We start from the raw sequence: 20,292 nt of genomic DNA on the forward strand, positions 1-20,292 counted from the left end.
TCGATTATCTGCCTCTTTATAAGTAGCATGACGTCCTGTGTGGAGAGTGCCGGCCGAAAGCTAACCATGTTGTGAGGGAATGGCTCATTGGTTTCTATGTGCCTAGATATACGGTTGTGAATGGCATGTTCGGCCACCTTGCCCACACAGGACGTGAGCGAGATGGGCCGCATGTTCTCCGGTGCAAGAGGTTTGCCTGGCTTCGGGATGAGCACCACTGAGGCTGTCTTCCAGGAGTCGGGGACGAGGCCCGTTTCCCAGATTTTATTGTCTTCCTCGGTGAGCAGCGCAACCGAGTGTGCGTCCAAGTTGCGGAGGAGCTTATTGGAGATGCCATCCGGGCCCGGAGCAGAGCGACCGTTGAGCGTCTGGAGCACCTCCCAGATTTCGGATTCCGTGAAGCGGGCGTCGAGCCCCCCCCCCCCCCCCCCCCCGCTCCCCCCCCCCCCCGCCCCCCGGTAAGGAGGATAATCCCCGTCACCGGAGGGGCCCAGCGGGAGATACTTTTCGGCCAACTCTTGCAGGAGGGCGTGTTCAGATACGCCCGCCACCTTTTGATCATGAACTATGCAATCAATGGCTAGACTCTGATTGTTTTTGCTTTGCGAATCGTCGAGTTAGTGTTTGAGCAGGTTCCATTTGCCCCCCGCTCTCATCTTCCCATCAACCGAGGAACATACTTCGTTCCATTGCTGTTTGGACAGTTCAATGGAATGAGTTTCTATTGCACGATTGAGCTCCGCAATTTTCTTTCGGAGTCGACGGTGGAGTCTGTGCGTTCTCCAGCGGCTCAAGATGGAGTTTTTGGCTTCTAGGAGGTGCGCCAGGCGCGCGTTCATTCGATCTACGTTTAGGTCGGTTTTAAAGACCTTGGTCACAGTTTGTACATCCTGCTGTAGTCTTGTGAACAGACTATAGAGATTATCGTAGTCGGACTGGTCCGCCTTCCGCATTTCCCGGAAGGCATCCCAGTCCGTCACTTTAAATTCCCTGGCAGGGGCTGTGCTAATTGTTAGGGTAATCTCCACAATGAAGTGGTCGCTACCCAGGTTCACTTGCAAATTTCGCCATCCTGCTCCGGGGGCGTTCTTGAAGAACGTCAGGTCCGGAGTGGTGTCTCGGACTGCCGACGTGCCGGTTCGCGTGGGGTATTGAGGATCCGTAATAAAGTCCAGTGAGCAGTCAGAAACCGCCTGGAGAAGGATATTGCCCTTGGTGGATTGGGGGGGGGGGGTATCCCCAGGCGTCGTGGGGTGCATTGAAGTCACCCGCTATGACTATGGGGGCCCCCTTGGTCAGGGCCACCGCCTTTGTCATGATCGTAGCGAATGCCTGCCGTTGATCCGACAGCGAGCTGTATATGTTTAAAAGGAGGACGCTGCTCTTAAGCCAGCTGTTAGGAATAATTTCGACCATAATGATCTCCGCCCTGGTTTTACCAAGTGGTAATTTGTGTACTTGAAAGGAGCACTTCCGTGCGACCAAGGTTGCTAAACCTCGCTTTCCCTCCTCTCGTATCGATACGACCCGGTATCCCGGGAAGGTGGGCGCGTCATCGAGAGTTTCTTGTAACAGAATTACGTGCGGTTTGACCGCCTGTGCCGAAACAAATTGCAGCAGCGGAGCTTTGCGCCGTTGGAAACTGGCACAGTTGCACTGCCAAACAACCAACTTATTGGGACTGACCGCCATGGTGATTGCCTTGGATTGGCCATTCGGCCGTCGTGTTGACGGGGACGGCGCTTGAAGGTAAACTGCCCGACAGGGCTCCTGCGAAATCTGTCTAGCCGTAGCTAACGCGGCCTGTGCCCTTTCCAGGGACGCGATCCTTTTAAGGAGGGCAGTCACGGTTTCAGCGAGCTGCTGAATTGCCTGCTGCATGCTTTCTAAGTCTTTGTTATTGGACTCGGTCTCTATAGAGTCGGCGTCCCCCTCTGGGGGCGCGGCCCTACGTTTACCCGAGCGCGCCTGTGGTTCCCCTGATGGAGGCACCTGTTGCTTCTCGGCTTGCGAGGGGTAAGACTTACGGAGCGACTCAAAGTCAGCCCTCATCTGCTGCATTTATGCTTTAAGTCGAGCGTTCTCTTGCATTAGCTGAGCGACTCTGGGATCTACTTTATGCTCCGGCAACGCTACCTGCGTTACCTGTGAAGCCGGCGTCGTCTTGGCACGATCGGCCCAGGTTGGCGTTTCCTGGATCCGAACCCGGAAGGTAAAGCGCCCTCGGGAACGAGAGCGCCCTCTGGAGAGGCTGCGTTGTCGGCCAGCTGGCAAGACAGAACGCTCCCTCCTGGGGGCTCCCGCCGCGCTGGAGTCACCGGCCCGGTTCTCCTTAGCCAGCTGTTGCTGCTGGTGCTTGTTCCTGGCGCGCTTACGACGCCGTCGGCGTCTGCGTACGACGTATGGGACTTGAAAGCGCTGCTTACACGTTTTGTCCGCCGTAAGATGCGGTCCGCCGCAGAGTGCGCGAACACTGGTGGTCATCAGGTGGTGAGGTTAGTCCGCAGCCCCGGCAATCCTTATTCGTGGGGTTGGGGCACACGTCCGCACGATGACCCAAACCGCCGCACGCGTAGCGCACCTCAGTTTGGCGTTTGTAGAGCGTGCAGCGCAGCATGCTGACGCCGCACAAGACATAGGCACTCTCATGCCGTCGAAGAGGACGACCACTGTGGCGGTGTTCTTAATTCGTTTGGTTTCCAGAGCCGTCGGGTTACGATGGTTGACGATCATGCGCTGGAGTTGGGCCTCGCTGATGTCTGCGTCGACCCCTCGTATGACCCCTTTGCAGGTGTTGTCTGGGGATGCGATGTATGCGGCCACATTGTATGTTCCTTCGCTTATGCGGATTTGCTGGATCCCGGCGTAAGCGGAGGCGTTCTTCTTCTCCGGGGTGGAGACGACGAGAACGTTTTGAGTGAAATTATGGCAGACTATGTCGTCCTCAGTTTCTGGGGGGCTAGTGCAGCCGCCATGGCCAAGGCTTGAGCCAGCCTGATTTGGCTAATCTTCTTGACATCCAACCCGCCCCTTGGGCGGACGATAATCCATATGCGCTCCCTCGGTAGTCTGGGGAGCCTCGACGAGGCTGCGAGACGCTGCAGCACGCCATGCAGGGCAGCCGTGCGGCAGCCACCCTTCGAGCCCACGTGGGATTTCTTGCTCGTTGAAACTGCGTTTCTTGCCGAGCTGTCATGTTCTTGCCTAACGCTGTCGTCCAGCCAGGGCTGTTGGCTTCTTCGGAGATTTCCTCTCCTACCAACATTTCTACTTCGGGCATAATGCCCCCTTCGTCGGGTTAGGCCTAACCCTACACGCGCCTAGCGTCGCCGCGGCGTGCTCGCCACAAAAAAGTTCCACAATTTGCGCACAAGGGCCACTCACCGAAGGAAGTGCTCAGAAGAAACCGTGTCGAATGGCGTGCATTTCAGCGATAGGTGACACAAAAAGCAGACCGAAAACCTTTACGAAAGCCGGAGCCGATCTGTCCGCGTCCGCTCTCCCTCGCTGCCAACGAGCGTCTCCCCTGGCGAAAAGCCTGCTGAAACTCGATTCATGGGAAAGGTAGCCTGTGCCGAAAAATTCCCGTCGATTGTGGGCAAGCAACGACTGGAAGCAGTGGAACCCGCAGTCGGACTCAACTTACCTTGCTTCGTGCAGACAGAAACCTAAGGAATGCGAATGGGATTTTCGCAGAAAAACTAAGGAAGGAGTGTACTAAATAAGTTAGACTAGTGAACGAAGCAATATATCGAGAGAAGTGTGTTGGATGCAGGCGCATTATTATGTACAGAATGTCCTTATCATGGCGACACTGAAACATATATGCCTTGTTACAACAATCTGTAAATCTACTCAAAGGAATTCCTGACAGCCTTCTCGGCTAGCTTGCTGCTCAGCCTGTGTGGCTTATTATTCAGTGCTTATCAGGTTTTAACAGAAAGTTCGGCTGGGTATGAACGCTAAAACTCCTCTGCATGTGGCTGATTCATGTGGACGCTCATCAAATCTAGAGGGAGCTCCTTCATACCAGCGGCACCTCCTTGCGAGCGAGCAGCGCATAACCTCCATGCAGCGCGCGTCTCCCCGCTGTAAGTGTGGACTTGGCTCCAAGGCGGGCGCCCTTCGCAGACCTTGTTTGGAATAGAGGCACTTGTGTAACGGTTGCCGTGTCGGCCGGTCGTCGCTTCCTCGCAGTCCGCGCAATAAAAATACGGGGGCATACATTTACAGTCCGGCGAGTGGCGCCGAATACGCGAATTATCGTGCAACTCGCAGTAACGCACGCGGTCCAATACTGAGCCCGGTGCCACTGATCCGTTGAGAAAAGATGTGGCGAAAAAAGGCGGCAACCACCAATTGCTTCCATACACGCATTCAACGATAGCTTGAAGTGCGCTCTGATCCCAACTATTGCAGTTTATGCGTACCGACGTTGCGATAGCAAAGGCGAGTACGAGCACAACAGCTGCGCAGGAGTTTCGCACATTAGTAACCTTAGGAGAAGATATATTAGATAATAGGAGACACGAAATCCTGCCACCAGAACTGGCGAAGATAGCACTGTCGGTGTGACCTTTTCCAGATAGCAGTCGAATCTCAATACGGACAATCCTGCGGCGCCGATCGTTTCAGCATGAAGTTGATTTATAAAATGATGTGCCAATGCGTTGACACTGACCACGGAACAGTGCATACAAGGTTTTCCGTTCGCTTTGTTCGGTATTTTCGGCTCTGTGAGCGTTATGCTGACGCGTTTCCAATTAGGTTGGCGAGGGGCGTCTGCTGTTGGACCTCCAATTTACGTTTCTTCCTATAGCGCCGCTAGGTGTCGCATGAGTTGGAGAATTCGTGAATACTCGTCGATCCACAGCAGCGAGTTAAAAAATATAGAGTGCTAGCAAAAGATGCCAGCAAATATGCCGACTGCTCTGTGGCCACTATCCTCCAAATAAAAAGTGACAGAACGCCAAAGAAGAAGAAGCTCAGGTGACACTCTGTTGTTATCGATCACTTGTTTTCAAGATGCATCTAGAGGTTTGCATAGGGGACAGTTGGGGGAGAAAAAAACTGGAGGGGCCACTTAAGCTCCGCCTTAAGGGAATGACGCGGGGGCGTTAATGGCTTTATGCCGATTTATGCTTAACTGGTTATTTTTGACTGTAGATTCATAGATCGCGGGGAGTCCTCATACGGCTACTGGCGCAGTGGTGCAGCGGCTAGTCAATGCGCCATTGCCCTGCGATGGTGCACCCTAAACTTTGACAACCCTATATGCGAGTGAAAAGAGAGTGAGCAGTCCACCAGCGCACCCCCTTTTATGAAAGGGCGTGCGTTAGAGGACAGCTTACTCCATTTTTACTCCTTTCTGTTCAGAGTGCAGGTGCTGCCACCGGTGATGATGGCGAGACCCAGGTTGCTCTTCCCGAGCAACCTCTCGCGAGCAGTCATTAATTTAACTGCCACTTGCCACTTGACGGTGGTCAGTTTGCTCACAGTTATAGCGTTTACAGTGGTGGGAAGTGTGTCGTCCGCGGCGCGGAGCAATGGCGATGAGGTGCTCGCCGGAGGGGTGAAAAACATAGAGGGCGCTGACAGTAAGAGGAGTGTAGTGTTCCTGTATATCCTCCCTGCGGGAGCATACGCAGGAACACTAGAGGAGTGGTCCCGCAACACTCGCGGCGCTGAAAGAACAAGCGCGGTTCCAGCTGCTTCTGCACCTCGCCTCCTGCGTTGGTTTCTGCCAAATCGTGTTGTTGTGCTGGGGTGCAATGTGAACTGAAGGCAAAGGCAGAGATACGACAGGACAAGAGAGACGGTTCGCGGAGCGCCGCAATAGCGGTGGCCGCTCGTGCAAAGTACGGTGATCTTTGTTTTCCACTCCGCTGGGTGCCGATCGACGTGAACCTTAATTACTAGCGGTGCAACGAGGAGATCAACAATTTCTTCCAGCATCGTGGGTGCTTGAGCAGCATTTATTTTTATAATGTGGCTTTTATGCTTCACTAGTGCATCTTTTTGTACGGTTGTATTCGATTCCACTCAAATATTGCCGCCCACTGTAAAATAAAGCGTCCAACATCCTCGGATTACTTCCTTTTTTCACATACTCTTTGCATAGCTCTGTCAGCATGCAGAGTGTACGAATTACGAATTCCACCTGTGTGCGAACCCCATGTAAAACTGCACGCTCGATAACCTAACAATAGGGGATCATAATTACGGCGTTATACATAAATGAGCGAAAAACCAAATTCCCACAATACGCTCAGAAAATTGCATGCTATTTCAGGGCAGCTTAACCGCATTCGATATTACGCACTGCACACACTTTTTCTTTCGCGACCACTAGCCACACTCTGTAGAGAACTACGACTATTTGGCGCGATCAGCAACTCTTTGATATATTAGGTGAAGCTTATTGAACCTAAGCACGAAATTTTCAGTTTAGCGCCTTCGTAACTATGCCAAATATGTCGCCGGGATGACAAACTGCACAGAAATTGCGGCGACCGGTGCGGCTCGCCAAGCGGTCTGCTCCTTGCTCGTAGCGCTCCATGGCACTTCTCTTACGTGGAGCGCCCTCTAATGCCGCCCTGAGCTTTCATCGCTGAAACGACCCGCGTTCCGCCCGCGGACGACGCTCTCCCCGGTTCTAGTACACTGCATCTAAATCCGGTGGGCAGGTTATGATGGCGCCACAAGGTCACGTGACCTAGGCGCTCCACCCACCTAGGTTGTTTCTCCGGGAATTTCTCGCTCACAACGCCGCCGACGACGATGACGCCGTGTTTCCTGCAGAACGGTATCCTTAACGCTATTGCGTTAAAATAACGAACACCTTAATATCCATCGATTTGCTGACTACTTCGCGCTTAGTAAGGAACTTGGGGGTGGGGAGCGGAATCGCAGCTCACTGTTGAGGACCCGAACACTCCAAACAGAACGGTGAGAGAACCGCAGCTGTAGCCTGGTGGTTACAGTATTCGTCTTATGTGCAGGAGGTGTGGGGTTCGATCCCTATTGTAACCAGGTAACCGCTGGTTTTCAATGGATAGAAGCTTTTTACTAGCCTCGCTCGGCTTCTCTAAGGTGAAATGCTTGGAAGGTGGGCCGTTGGTTCCAAATTAAGAAGTGCTAAGGGAATACATCTACCTAGGAAAGTATCATAAGAGGGAACTAACTAGCTAGGAGAGGAAAAAAAAACATGGCAGAGCGAATTTGGCCTGTTCCTCCTATCCCACTTACAGCCAATTAACCCAGTCATGTGATGTGTTACCTGCGGCCACCTTATCCCTAATCGCATCCGCCCGCCTGAATTTCTGCTGCTCCCTCCTATATTTGCCTTTCCTAGGAATCCATTCCGACAAGGTATGATCGGCGATCTTTTCGCATTACAGGCATTGACTAGAAATGTTAATTTTCATGAAAGTTTGAAATTTCGGAAAAAGAGATTTTGATCGGGTCACATATATTTCGTGACTGAGATACAAGAAATAATATGTATTTTTGCCCCAAAACAAAGGTGTTGTAAAGCCTTTGCAGACACAAAAAACTGCCTGTCTGAATGCAATGCTTGCCTGCGCACTTTTTCCCACGTTGTAGTTCGAGCGCCCGTGCCGTCATAAATAAAACTTTGCGGGATGCTGATTCGCCGAAGAAAGATAATTTGCGCGGCCAGGCAGAGCAAATGAATGAAAGAGAAGCATAAGGAGATATGCTCGCTGCATCGGCTGCAACATAAACCAACTGACAGGCTAGCGAGGTAATACAGAAATAAAACTTTTTCCGCGAATCTGCATCGCGCAGAACTTTGTACATGACTGTGCACCCCTTTTTGCACGTGCTCTCCCGCGAGCATTGCGGGTTTGCGTGAAAACAGGTGCAGACTTGGGACCGGAGATGTCGGCGAATGACAAGAAGCCATTTCCGTCCATCAGAGTCGTAGTTGCGCCGATAAAGCAGATTACCACGAATGCAAAATGTGAGCCAAGTGCGCGGGACGCTGGAGCCGTAAATAGGTCGGAGAGAAAGTCAAGGAGAGAGACAATCCATTGATTTTACGCTGCTCGGAACGCATGTCGCAGGTGATGAGCGAAGCGGATTCGAGAGCGGAGAGGCTGGAAATCACGGACGGTAGCGGGGAGCGGCACAGGGTATCAGCGTCCTGATGCTTGCGGCCCGACCGATATACGGCACGTGTGCTATATTCTTGGAGACGAAGAGCCCATCGAGCCAGGAGACCGGAGGGATCTTTTAGCGAAGAAAGCCATCAAAGGGCATGGTGGTCGGTTACCACGTCAAAAGGACGGCCATATAGATATGGCCGAAACTTGCCAAGGGCCCAGACAATGGCCAAGCACTCTTTCTCCGTCACGGAGTAGTTGGATTCGGCTTTCGTGAGGGCGCGGCTGGCGTAAGCAGCCACATATTCCTCGAATGCAGAGTTGCGTTGGGCCAGCACAGCACCGCGGCCAATGCCACTGGCGTCCGTGTGTACTTCGGTTGAGGCTTGTGGGTCGAAGTGGAGCAAGATGGGTGGTGCCGTGAGGAGACCGCGCAAGGTGTAGGCGTCGTCACAGGCCGGCGACCAACTCTAAAAATCCACGTTGCTGCCGAGAACCTGAGTTAAAGGGGAAACAATGGCGGCAAAGTTGCTAATAAAACGTCGAAAATAGGAACAGAGGCCTAGGAAGCTGGTCATTTCCTTAATGCAAGTAGGTTTTGGAAACGCAGTCCCAGCACGAAGTTTGGCGCTATCGGCGCGGGAGCCCTCTTTTGACACAACGTGGCCTAAAATAGTCCGTTCGCGAGCAGCAAAGCGACACTTCTTAAAGTTAAGCTCAAGGCCGGCGTCCGTGGGGCAGGTTAAGACGTGCTTCAGCCGGGACAGATGAGTCGCAAAGTCGGGCGAAAAGACCGTGATGTCGTCGAGATAACAGAGGCACCACTTCCACTTAAGGACGCGCAGAATGGTGTCCATAGTGCGCTTGAAAGTAGCCGGAACATTACAGAGGCAGAAAGACACGAGTTAAATTCACACAGGCCATCAGGGATGACAAACGCGGCTTAAGGGCGATCTTCTGCTGCCATGGGGACCTGCAGTACCCAGAGCGTAAATCGAGGGAAGAGTTCCGCTCCTTGAAGGTAGCTCAGAGCATCATCAATGCGAGGAAGAGGGCGAACATCCTTTCGCGTGATCTTGTTTAGGCGGCGGTACTAAACGCAAAAACGAATAGAACCATCATTCTCCTTCACGAGTACTACGGGAGGGGTCCAGGGATTGTGTAAGGCCTGAATCACGCCGCTCTGAAGCATGGTGCCAACCTGTTCTTGAATAACTTGGCTCTCACTGGCGGAGAGACGATATGGGCGCTGACACAGAGGGGCGTGGTCACCGGTGTCGATGTAGCGGGCGACAGTCGACGTGCGCGTCAAAGCGGGTTGGTGTGACTCGAAGGAGGAACAAAAATGACGCAGCACGAGAAGTGCGTTGAGGTGCAGGGAGAGAGGCGTCGATTGAGAGAAGGAAAACCTCTGGAGGCGAAGTCTCGAGTGCAGGAACTGGCGGGCTGCGGGCATTTACGTCGAGGGACAGGGAATCGTCAGGCTCATAGCGATAAAGAATGCAATCAATGATCTGTACGGTACCGAGGCACTCACAGCGACGTACAGCGGAAGCAAATGTAAACGGATTGGTCACGAACAACGCGCTACGGCCAGCTGAACTGTGACGACGGCGTAAGGTATAGGCAGGTACTTGCGGCACAGAAAGAGGGGCGATGGTGTAAAAAGTACGTTGCCGTCGCGAACAAGGTCAGAAGTGACGGGGACAAGGACAGAAGATCACGCAAGCAGGCCACTGTCTTCGGCAACGACGGCTTTGGCAGGAGCCGCAGAAGGGGCATCGGGCGACGAGGAACCGCTGAGCGCAAAGAACTCGAGTTCAGCACGAGCACAATTGAGGACTGCGTTATGGCGCCACAGAAAGTCCCAACCCAAGATGATTTCATGAGAACAGGTTGGCAAAACGATGAATTCAATTACGTTGAGGATCTCCTGAATAACGGCTCGAGCCGTGCACGTCGCTAACGGCGCAATAGCCTGGGCGCTTGCAGTGACAGTGAGAATCCACAAAGTGGCGTCGTCCCTTTTCGCAAGGAGCGGCAATAGGTGGCAGCCACGGCAGAAACAGCAGCACCGGTGTCGACAAACGCCAGAACAGAAACACCCTTAAAACGGCGATAAGTTCTGCGGGAGATAATTGAGGCCTTGAACATTTCGCTGGCGGCACAGTTCTCGCCTCAGGAACTGCGGCATCTAGTTTTCCTCTCGCGAAAGATCCGGGCGCCGACGCATGGGAGAAAGGGAGCGGCGACGAGGGGAAGGTGAGCGCCGGGTGGAGAAGGTGTAGTGCTATCAGCTGAAAGACTGGCGGTTCGGCTGGCGATGAGTATTCACTTGTGGGAGGCCAGTAACCGGCAACTTGTGAGATTGGTACACGACAACGGCAAAGCCGGCTCACATGACCAGGCAATCTGCAAGAGTCACAAATTGGCCGATTGTCACCAGTACGCCAGGGATTGCCGAATTCTCGAAGTGGTCGCAAAAATGGCGTCGGAGCATGAGTGACTTGAGGCACGGACGCTTGAGGTGGAGCGTAGGTTGAGCGGTAGTTAGGCGGCCGCGGCCGTGCGACGGCGACAGCGTAGGTCAAGGGTGCAGCGACAGATGCGGGCGGCTGTGCTGGTGCGGGCGGAAGGACAGGCGGAAGGGCCTCAGCCACTTGTTCGCTGATGACATTGCGAAGATCGGGCTCCAGGTATCGAGATTCCACTGAGTGGGATGGCAGAAGCGAGAGTTGAAGGACAACTTCCTCACGCACGAAATCTTTAATATTCCAATAGTTGCGAGTGGTAGGGTGCAGTCGAGAGGCCGGCAAACGACTCGACAGGCGCTACGTGCTGGTGAGTGAGTAGCCTCTGCTTGCGCAGCTCATCTGGCAGGGACTGACGACTTTGGCAACGGTGTGGATATCTCGCGACAGCAGCATCTGAAAGGCGTCATCTTCGATGCCTTCCAGAATATGCTTGATCTTGTCAGCCTCAGACGTCTGGGTGTTGACACGCGATCACAGCTCTGCCAAATCCTCAATGTAGCTCGTGAACGTCTCACTCGACTGCTGAGAGCGCTTGCCCAAGCGGTGTTCGGCGCGTAGCTTGCGCACAGCAGGACGTCCGAACACTTCGGTGAGGTCCGCCTTGAAAGCAGTCCACGTGGAGAAGTCTGCTTCGTGGTTTCGAGACCACAGGTTGGCAACGCTGGTCAAGTAAAAGACGACGTTGTTCAGCTTGATCGTATCGTCCCACTTGTTATATGTGCTCACCCGCTCGTACGATGTGAGCCAGTCTTCAGCGTCATAGATCGTCAGTGCCGCTGATGAGGGCGGTGCTCCGCTGCCGGAGGGAGCCGGAACAGAGGACTGGGCAGCCCACCGGCACGGCTTGGTGGGTGACGTCTTCGGGCACAGCGGGCATAGCGGGGGTCGGTAGCGTGCGGCTGCGGTGGTCCAGGGCGGTAGGAGGGTGGGAAACCGAACCTTCACCAAATGTAGCGGGAGCTTAGGTCGGCGCTTAGGCGGCGGCGAAACAGTCTCTGGTTTGTCTAGGTCAGCAGGCTCTCGCTGTGAGCGATGGCAGTGCGGCTAGGCTAATGCCCTTCTTCTTCACATCATAACAACTAGAGCGACAGGAGTGTGCGCTCAGCTGCTCAAAATTTTCTTCAAGAAACGCAGCGACTCCCATTATGAGTTTTTTTTTCCCCCATCCCGCTTTCAGTCAGCACGAAATTGAAACATTACAGGCGTTGTATACGATCATGCAAATTAAGCCATTGTCCCGTCTGCGATCTCCAAGTTAACAGGACCCATGTCTTTGAGTATTCCAATCTGTCAGCATATATACTATATGCTACTCCTTTTCCCATCAAAACGTCACTATTTCCGGCAATTAACCGCCAGTGTCTTGACCACTCCCCCGTCACATTAAGCCATTGTCCCGTCTGCGATCTCCAAGTTAACAGGACCCATGTCTTTGAGTATTCCAATCTGTCAGCATATATACTATATGCTACTCCTTTTCCCATCAAAACGTCACTATTTCCGGCAATTAACCGCCAGTGTCTTGACCACTCCCCCGTCACATTAAGCCATTGTCCCGTCTGCGATCTCCAAGTTAACAGGACCCATGTCTTTGAGTATTCCAATCTGTCAGCATATATACTATATGCTACTCCTTTTCCCATCAAAACGTCACTATTTCCGGCAATTAACCGCCAGTGTCTTGACCACTCCCCCGTAGTGGGTATGAGCCAGCTTCATTTGAGGCCAACCAAGCAACCAACTATAGCGCCACCTTTGTCTGCCGGCTTTATAATAATTTTGGAGGATGTCGTCAATTTTTTATTACTTCAGTTTCGTCCACGGATGAATTGTGCCGAAAAGGAACTTCTTTTTATGCTTCTAGAATGTCGGCCTGCACAGCCTCAATATACATGTCCAGCTAGTTATCACGTCAAGCAGGGGGGGGGGGGGGGGGATCCAGTGTTTGAATGAAGACAACACATTTTCGCTATCATTTGCTCTGGGATGGCCAGGGAAACACTCCCGCAATCTAAGGTAGCGCGCAAAATTGTCGAGATCTTTTACAAGAGCAAATTCATTATATCCACCTGATACGGGACAAAAGTTTAGCTTATGCCAAAGAAGACTCATTTCAGCTCTAGAAGGAGTAACATTTGATAAATTAAGATACTGGTGGATAGAAGCGGGTCAGTTTTTAAACAGTACCAGTTATCGACGCGACATCACCGTCGTTTGCTTTTTGCAGCAGTGGTAGCGATGGAGCAACTTCATCGCACTGAAATTTTAAAAAAAATCAGATATCTGCTGTCTTTTTATTTTCGTAGTCATCCAACAGGGCTAATTCCTTTTCTTTCAGCATGCAAGAAGCCATTAGCTGCCCTTCTTTGTTTCTGAACAATTTTTCTGTTGAGGTGTAATGGTCGGCGACAATACTAGTAAGATCAAGTGACGCCTTCTTTAGAACCTCTTCCCATCGGGCCTTATCACGTGCGCACATTTCAGACGTTGCTGGCCGCATATAAATCCTAAGTCCTTTTGGCACACAGGAAGCATCCGCGTACGCTTTAAGAGAGGAGGCATGCAGTTCGGAGCGGATGCGCTTTTCGACTACATTCCTAACCCTAAGGAAGTTCCTTTACTCGCGGACAGCTTTTTGTGGCTATGCTGCGGAAGCTACGGGCGCGCGCCGCCAGCTGAAACGCCTCTCTCCCTCTTGAGAGCGTGACAAGAGCGCGCTTGTGAAAGCCTTACGCCTCGCCCTCGTAGCTTCCGCTGCACAGCCACAAAAAGCTGCCCGCGAGTATAGACAACGTAAAGTCTACATCGCCAGGCAGTCAGGCTCTAGGGGGGCCTTGCTGTTTGTTTCGTTGAGGATATCGTCGTTGCGTTGGCGACGTCTCGTTGGTCGAACAGTCTTGGGTAGAACGTCGCTTGTCGCCTGGGCGCTTGGACTTGCGTTTCCCCTTCGGTGGGCTGGATCTTTTCCGAGTGACGGTACTCGACATTACGCGGGAGTGCAGGGACAGCAGACGCAGCGATCGGACGCGTGGCACATCGGCTCCGTCGATTTTCGACTGGAACCGCGGCAATCTGATGTAACACCTATCAAACCTGTGCGACTGCATCTGTGAAGTCAGCAGGATCCTGGAGACACCGATCTGACCCAGGTACGCCCAATTTTCGGCCATTTCGAGCAACCCTCCGCATCACCACGTAGCGGTCGAGCTAAGCCTCACGGCTTCGGCTCCCCCGCCGCTGGCTGCGGAGACGCCCGCCGGTCAACCGCTCAACATGGCTCTGCCTGAACAACGCGGATACGACCCCACGACTCTGTCGTGGTCGTCTGTCCCTGCAAGCCAACCAGAGTATGGCCCATCCATCATTTCGGCGCAGCAAGCTGCCCTTTTTCAAGTCGTTGAAAGCCGGCGCCGCCGCCGGCAAAACGCACGAGGAGCTGCAACGCCCAAGACTCCTCTCGACAAATCAGCAACGGGAGACGCTCGCGCTCCGTCTTCTAAATGTCCAAAAAAGTCATTTTCACCAGTCTCCAAGTGGACGCCGAAGCCGACGGTCAGGATGAACCCTGACGATTACGTGATCGTTCTGCGGCCACGCAGTACGGTCGCCCTCAAGACAGCATTCCAGCAAGGTGAGCTCGGCGCTGCCATTTCGGTACGGTCGCCCTCAAGACAGCATTCCAGCAAGGTGAGCTCGGCGCTGCCATTTCGGAACTCATCGGCAGACAGCATATGAATGCGATTACAATTTCTCCCAATTGGGAGCAAAACATTATAGTCTGCGGCACGCAGAACCCCGAGGTAGCTCAAAAGCTTCTGACGGACATCCAAATTACAACCAGCAAAGGATCGCTCCCGCTTCACGGACACCTCAAGCTCACCGGTGATGTGTGTCGTGGTGTGATTTCTGTGCATAACCTTGAAACCAGCGAATCCTTGAAACATAGTGTGCAGTGGCGCGGTGGTGATTTAGTCCATGTGCGCAAGCTGGGAAAATCGAATGTAGCTGTGTTGACTTTCGAGGGACGCAGCGTTCCGCGTTACGTCCATTATAATGCAGAACTGACTCCCGTCAAGGAGTATAAAAAAACGGTGCCAGCGTGCTACCGTTGCGGCACACTGGGGCACCGGGTGGACAACTGTCCCACCCCGGTCAAGGAAAGATGCGGCCTTTGTGGTCAAAACGTGGGGCTTGGTACTGAGGGGATGGCCCCCCACGTCTGCAATCCTATGTGCTTAATCTGCGGGGGCCCGCACCTCACCAGCTCCCGCGAATGCACCGCCAAATTCATCAAGCTGCCGCAGCCAGGGCCCAGGACGCCATCCAAGGGAGCCAATTCCGGCGCTACACGGGGAGGGCGGCAGCAAAACAACCAGAAGACGCCACGACGTGGCGTGATGCCTCCCCCAGGCAAGACAGCAACGGTAACGCCACCACCCGGAGCAGCGGAGTTCCCAGCTCTCAGCGCTTCACCTGGCGGCGCCGCCTGCAACCAACCCAAGGTAGGCAGCTGGGCGAGGGTCGCCTCCTCTTCTTCCCCTCCTCCCCCACCAGCACCGCCGAGACGCAAGAACTCAAGCGCGAGCTCGCCGTCTTGCGAGCTCAAAACGAAAGACTAGCCAGCGAGCTTAACTCGCTCAAAGCCAAATTTCCTACTCCGCCCGCGTCGAGCGACGAGGAAGAAAATATCACAGACAGGGAGATTCCTACTAATGTGGAGAGTCGCGCCGCGGCCCTGGAGAGCCGAGTGACCGCAATTGAAACACAATTGGCTAACCTCCCCCAAATTATCCACGATACCATTGCGCGTCAGGTGGAGAGTGTCATCGCACAGGTGACCCAAGCCGTAACTCACATTACCCAAAAATGGATAAAAGACAATCCGCGCGTCCTTAAACGTGTAGGGCCCATCAGGGACGATAACCGCCCCTCCAAATTCAACAGAGTTATTCCCGATGAATTTGACTTCTCGGAAGACTCCTCCACGTCTGCGCCGGGCACTAGCGGACTGGGGAGTCTTAACAACGTAACCCCAACCTCTGCCTCCGACCATGGCCCCCAACCCTAAGTCGCGAGCAAGAGCAACTCAGCCGCTTACAATAACGCAGTGGAACTGCCGAGGTCTCAAGAACCGCACTCATCTCCGCATCTATCTTGAGACCTTTGAGTTTCTCGTCGCCGTGGTTGCCCTTCAGGAACCCGGCGCCGGTGCCAAACTCACAAACTACACTACATTTCAACACAACCCGCAGACATGTATACTTGTTCACAAGCAGTATACTGCGCAGGAAGTCACGCTCCCCACAACACCGCCTTTCCCATACACGATGGTGTCCGTGCTGCCCCTAAAGCGATCTGACCCACCTGTACACATTCTAAACATTTACTACCCACCTAAACTTAAGAACGTCACGTTCAATGAAGTTTTCACCCAAGCAATGCAGGTGGCGGGAAGGGATCCCCTTCTGATCGTCGGCGACTTCAACGCCCCGAGCAGGCTATGGGGGTACCCCCGGGAGGACAGACGTGGGCGGAAGCTTGCGGAACTTCTTTCCACACTTGGACTTACTTTACACACTGATCCCGCCAACCCAACACGAGTCGGAAATTCGATTCAACGAGATACTTGCCCGGACCTCACATTTACACGCAACATACGCCATGCCGACTGGCTGAATACAGAGGACACTCTGGGTAGTGATCACTGTATAATCAACACCACCATTTACATGCGTCCCCTGAAACGCCCACTAACACAAGCTCGTGTACCGGATTGGACGACTTTCCGCACATCTCTACCTATCGTAGATCCCCTCCAGTCGGGATACGACGCATGGTCCAAATCGCTCACGTCTACACTCACGCAACACGAGAAGCAGATACAGCTCACAGAAACACAAACGGACGTGGACAACCACTTGCTCCACCTTTGGGAGGCCCGCCGCAGCCTCACCAAACGATGGAAGAAACAGAAACATAACAGACGCCTAAAGAAACGCATCCTCGAACTCACACAACAAGCAGCGGAATATACTACTCAGCTAGCCGACACTAACTGGGTGGACCGGTGCAACGCGGCTGCGCGCCAGATGTCTGGCCGCAACACGTGGCGCCTATTCCGCGCTCTCATCGATCCAATACAAACACGCACGGAAACCCAACGCCACTTACATAGGGCATTGCACAACTTTACAGGAACGACAACACAGCTAGCGCACACGCTCAGGGATCGATACCTTTGCACCACTAAGAACCCCCGGCAGGCGGCGTACTCGTATGCAGGCGAAGAGAACACGGAGCTGGACAAGCCGTTCCAGCTCCACGACCTCCGGGCGGCCTTAAGCAAGATGAAGCGGGGCACTGCACCTGGGCGCGACAAGGTTACGGTCAAGCTTTTGGCCAACCTTCCCGACGCAGACTACGCCGCGCTCCTCAAATACATCAATAGCATTTGGGACGGAGAGACTCCTCTCCCTCTCGATTGGAAATCGGCTCTCGTGACCTTCATTCCGAAGGCCGGCAAACCTATCGATGTGGAGTACCTTCGCCCCATCTCTCTGACGTCTTGTGTCGGCAAGCTGATGGAGACGATGGTGCGCGACAGACTCTCCGATTATCTCGAAACACAGCACATTTTCGCGGACACCATGTTCGGTTTTCGTCCTCACAAGTCAGCACAGGTTATACTTCTGCAGCTCCACCACGACATTTTAGATCTTGTCGAATGTCCCCACAACGACAAGGTGGTCCTGGCCTTGGATCTTAAAGGCGCATTCGACAACGTCAAACATGCAGTAATCCTGGACCACCTCAGTAACACCAACTGTGGCCACAATACATTCCATTACATAAGTCAATTTCTTACAGACCGTCAAGCCTATATACGCATACAAGATGCGGAACACGGGCCATACACCATCGGCTCGAGGGGAACACCTCAAGGCGCGGTCCTGTCTCCCCTGCTCTTCAATTTGGCAATGCTTCGCCTTCCCTCCAAATTGTCTTCTCTGCCCGGGATACATCACGCTCTTTATGCGGATGACATTACAATCTGGGCCACGCAAGGCAACCTGGGCCACATGGAGTCCTGCCTGCAAGCAGCAGCGACCCTAGTCGACGACTACGCGGCCTACTGCGGACTCCAGTGCGCCCCAGCTAAATCAGAATTTGTGCGCTTACGTCCCTCCCCCAGGGACACAACTCCGCTCCGCATCAGTCTCCCCTCGGGACCGATCCGGGAGGCCAAGGAGATCCGCGTCCTTGGCCTCTTCATACACCACCAACGCAGAGTCGACACCACCATAGCCAAACTTCGCACGGTGGGAGACCAGGTGGGCCGAATGGTCCGCCGGGTCTCAAACAAGCGGGGCTGATTACGAAGCAAGGATGCACTGCGGCTTGCCCATGCTTTCGTAACGAGTAGAATCCTCTACTCAACTCCCTACTTGCACCTGCGCAAACATGATGATGACCAACTGGAGGTCATCCTGCGGAAAGTCATCAAGCGGGCTCTCGATCTTCCGATCACCACGTCCAACCAGAGGCTTCTGGCCTTGGGCGTGGTGAACACATTTCGGGAGCTTCGAGAGGCCCACTTATGCAACCAATACACGCGTCTTGCACAGACCACGTCCGGTCGCCGCCTCTTGGACCGGCTACACATCAAACACGACTACCACATTGAGGAAAGGGAGAGAGTGCCAGAACCCTGGAGACGCGCCCTCCGTGTCCGACCCCTTCCCGCAACATGTCCAGTGAAGACCATAGCGGTCGTCGCCAGGCGCGCGCGGAAGCGTTGGCGCGATACTATGGTAACCAAGAACATGTGTATTACGTAGACGTTGCCGGCCCACACCACGGGGGGTGGTACACGGCCGCAGTCGTACACAACACAAACACAGTTAACGGGCTCACTTTCAAAGCCTACAGCGCAACACACGCGGAGGAGATTGCCATTGCTCTGGCTCTCACGAATCCCAAGTCAAAACACATCATCACCGACTCGCGAGGGGCCTGTCAGAACTACGAGTTGGGCTGGGCTCCCACGCTTGCCTGGCGCATACTGGAATATAGCTGTCGATCTGAAGATCCAACTCCACGCAACCTGATTTGGGCCCCCGGTCACCAGGGCCTCCAGGGAAACGAACAGGCCGATCAGGCCGCCCGCGCACTCTCTCCCCGGGCTATCTCCCTGTCCTTGGAAGGGTACTCCCAATCAGACAATCTGGCCATTACATTCAAACAAATCACCGATTACTACAAGGAGGAGCACCGGCGCTACCCGGCCCCTTTTAAGGGTCTGGATCGCGCTGACGAGCGCCTCCTCATCAAAATTCTCACTAACACTGTACTGTGCCCGGCGGTGCTTAAACACTTCAATACATCCTTTGATGGCACGTGCCAGTTCTGTGGGGAGGTGTCTGACACCTTCCACATGGTTTGGGCGTGTCAATCTAACCCATCTATCCCCCCCAACCCCAACCCCACCAGAGAGGACTGGGAGGCGGCCCTGCTCGGCTGTCAAGACCTGAAGAGCCAAAAGGCCTTGGTTCAACGGACGCGGGCGGCGTTGCTTGCCAATGGGGCCTCGGAATAGGGGCTCTGCCTAGTACTGTGAGGGGAAAGGGCCAATAGGGTCCTACCCCAATCACCTTTCTGTAAAAATTTAATTGCTTATAAATGTTTTTCACCATCGACGTTACGCTGGGAGTTGTCGCTGTTGAGGATCCAGGATTGCACGGGGGAGCGTGGGAGGGGTTGGAAGTGTTGGACACTCTTGAAGTTCTCTTTGTTCGGACTGGCTGTTCACGCAGTCGCGTCACGATGAGGTCGCGGAGGAACGTTCCGGCTGGATGCTTATTTGTCGAAAGTGGCCGGCCAGAATCGCTACATCCTCGAAACTGAAGTGCAATCCATCGGCGGTTAGGATACGGCAAGGAAGCAGCCACTCGAGACCATGGTTCAGGTAGAACACGAGCATTGACCGGCGGCAGAAGTCTCGCAGAAGGCTGTTGAACAGGCATGCCTGTGTGTTGCAGTCGTAGACAAGAGCCAGGATGCTGTTACCACGCCGGCGGTTTCCTGATCTTGGTATAATAAGCTTGCGTAGATAAGCTGAATCTCTGGCCGTTGTTTTGAGACGAAGGCAACCAAGCTTCTTGTTTTGAGATGAAGGCAACCAAGCTTCGGAAGCTTCTGAATGCGATCTGGCCTGTGCTGGAAGGGAGGTCGTTCGTTCCTACATGGAGAATGAGCGTCTTCGCTGTCGGTGGCACGAAGTCCAAAAGGGCTCGGACGTCACTGATGACGGCTCCTGGCTGGCAGACAAAAGCTAGTGTTCGTATTCGTTGTGGGTCAAAGTAGTCGTAGATGTACTTGATCTGCGAGTCGCCGAGGACTACGGTCGTTGCTGTTGAACGAGAAACTTCCAGTGGATGTTCTGCACCATCGTCTTTCCTCAGCCCAACATTCAATAAGGCAGCAAAGGTTCCTAGGGCTAGGCTGGCAATACACTTGAAGCAAGACAGATGTGGTGAAGAAACCCTTGTACTTTTCTTGACGTTTCGGCCGTTGACCGGCATTCGTCTGCAGACCGGTCCCCGACGTCCTTCAGACGGTCTCTGACGCGGTCC

General features: G+C 53.7%; 1 long non-coding RNA gene across 1 annotated transcript; it reads left to right on the forward strand.

The window, feature by feature from the left end:
• Positions 1–14,452: 14,452 nt before the first annotated feature.
• LOC144094989 (uncharacterized) lies at positions 14,453–19,270 on the forward strand. The gene is made up of 2 exons (XR_013306645.1): positions 14,453–15,162; positions 19,151–19,270. It is a non-coding gene; the product is annotated as an uncharacterized LOC144094989 (long non-coding RNA).
• Positions 19,271–20,292: the final 1,022 nt, after the last annotated feature.

The sequence above is a fragment of the Amblyomma americanum genome, chromosome 6 (genome assembly GCF_052857255.1).
Source record: "Amblyomma americanum isolate KBUSLIRL-KWMA chromosome 6, ASM5285725v1, whole genome shotgun sequence".
NCBI lineage: Eukaryota > Metazoa > Arthropoda > Arachnida > Ixodida > Ixodidae > Amblyomma > Amblyomma americanum.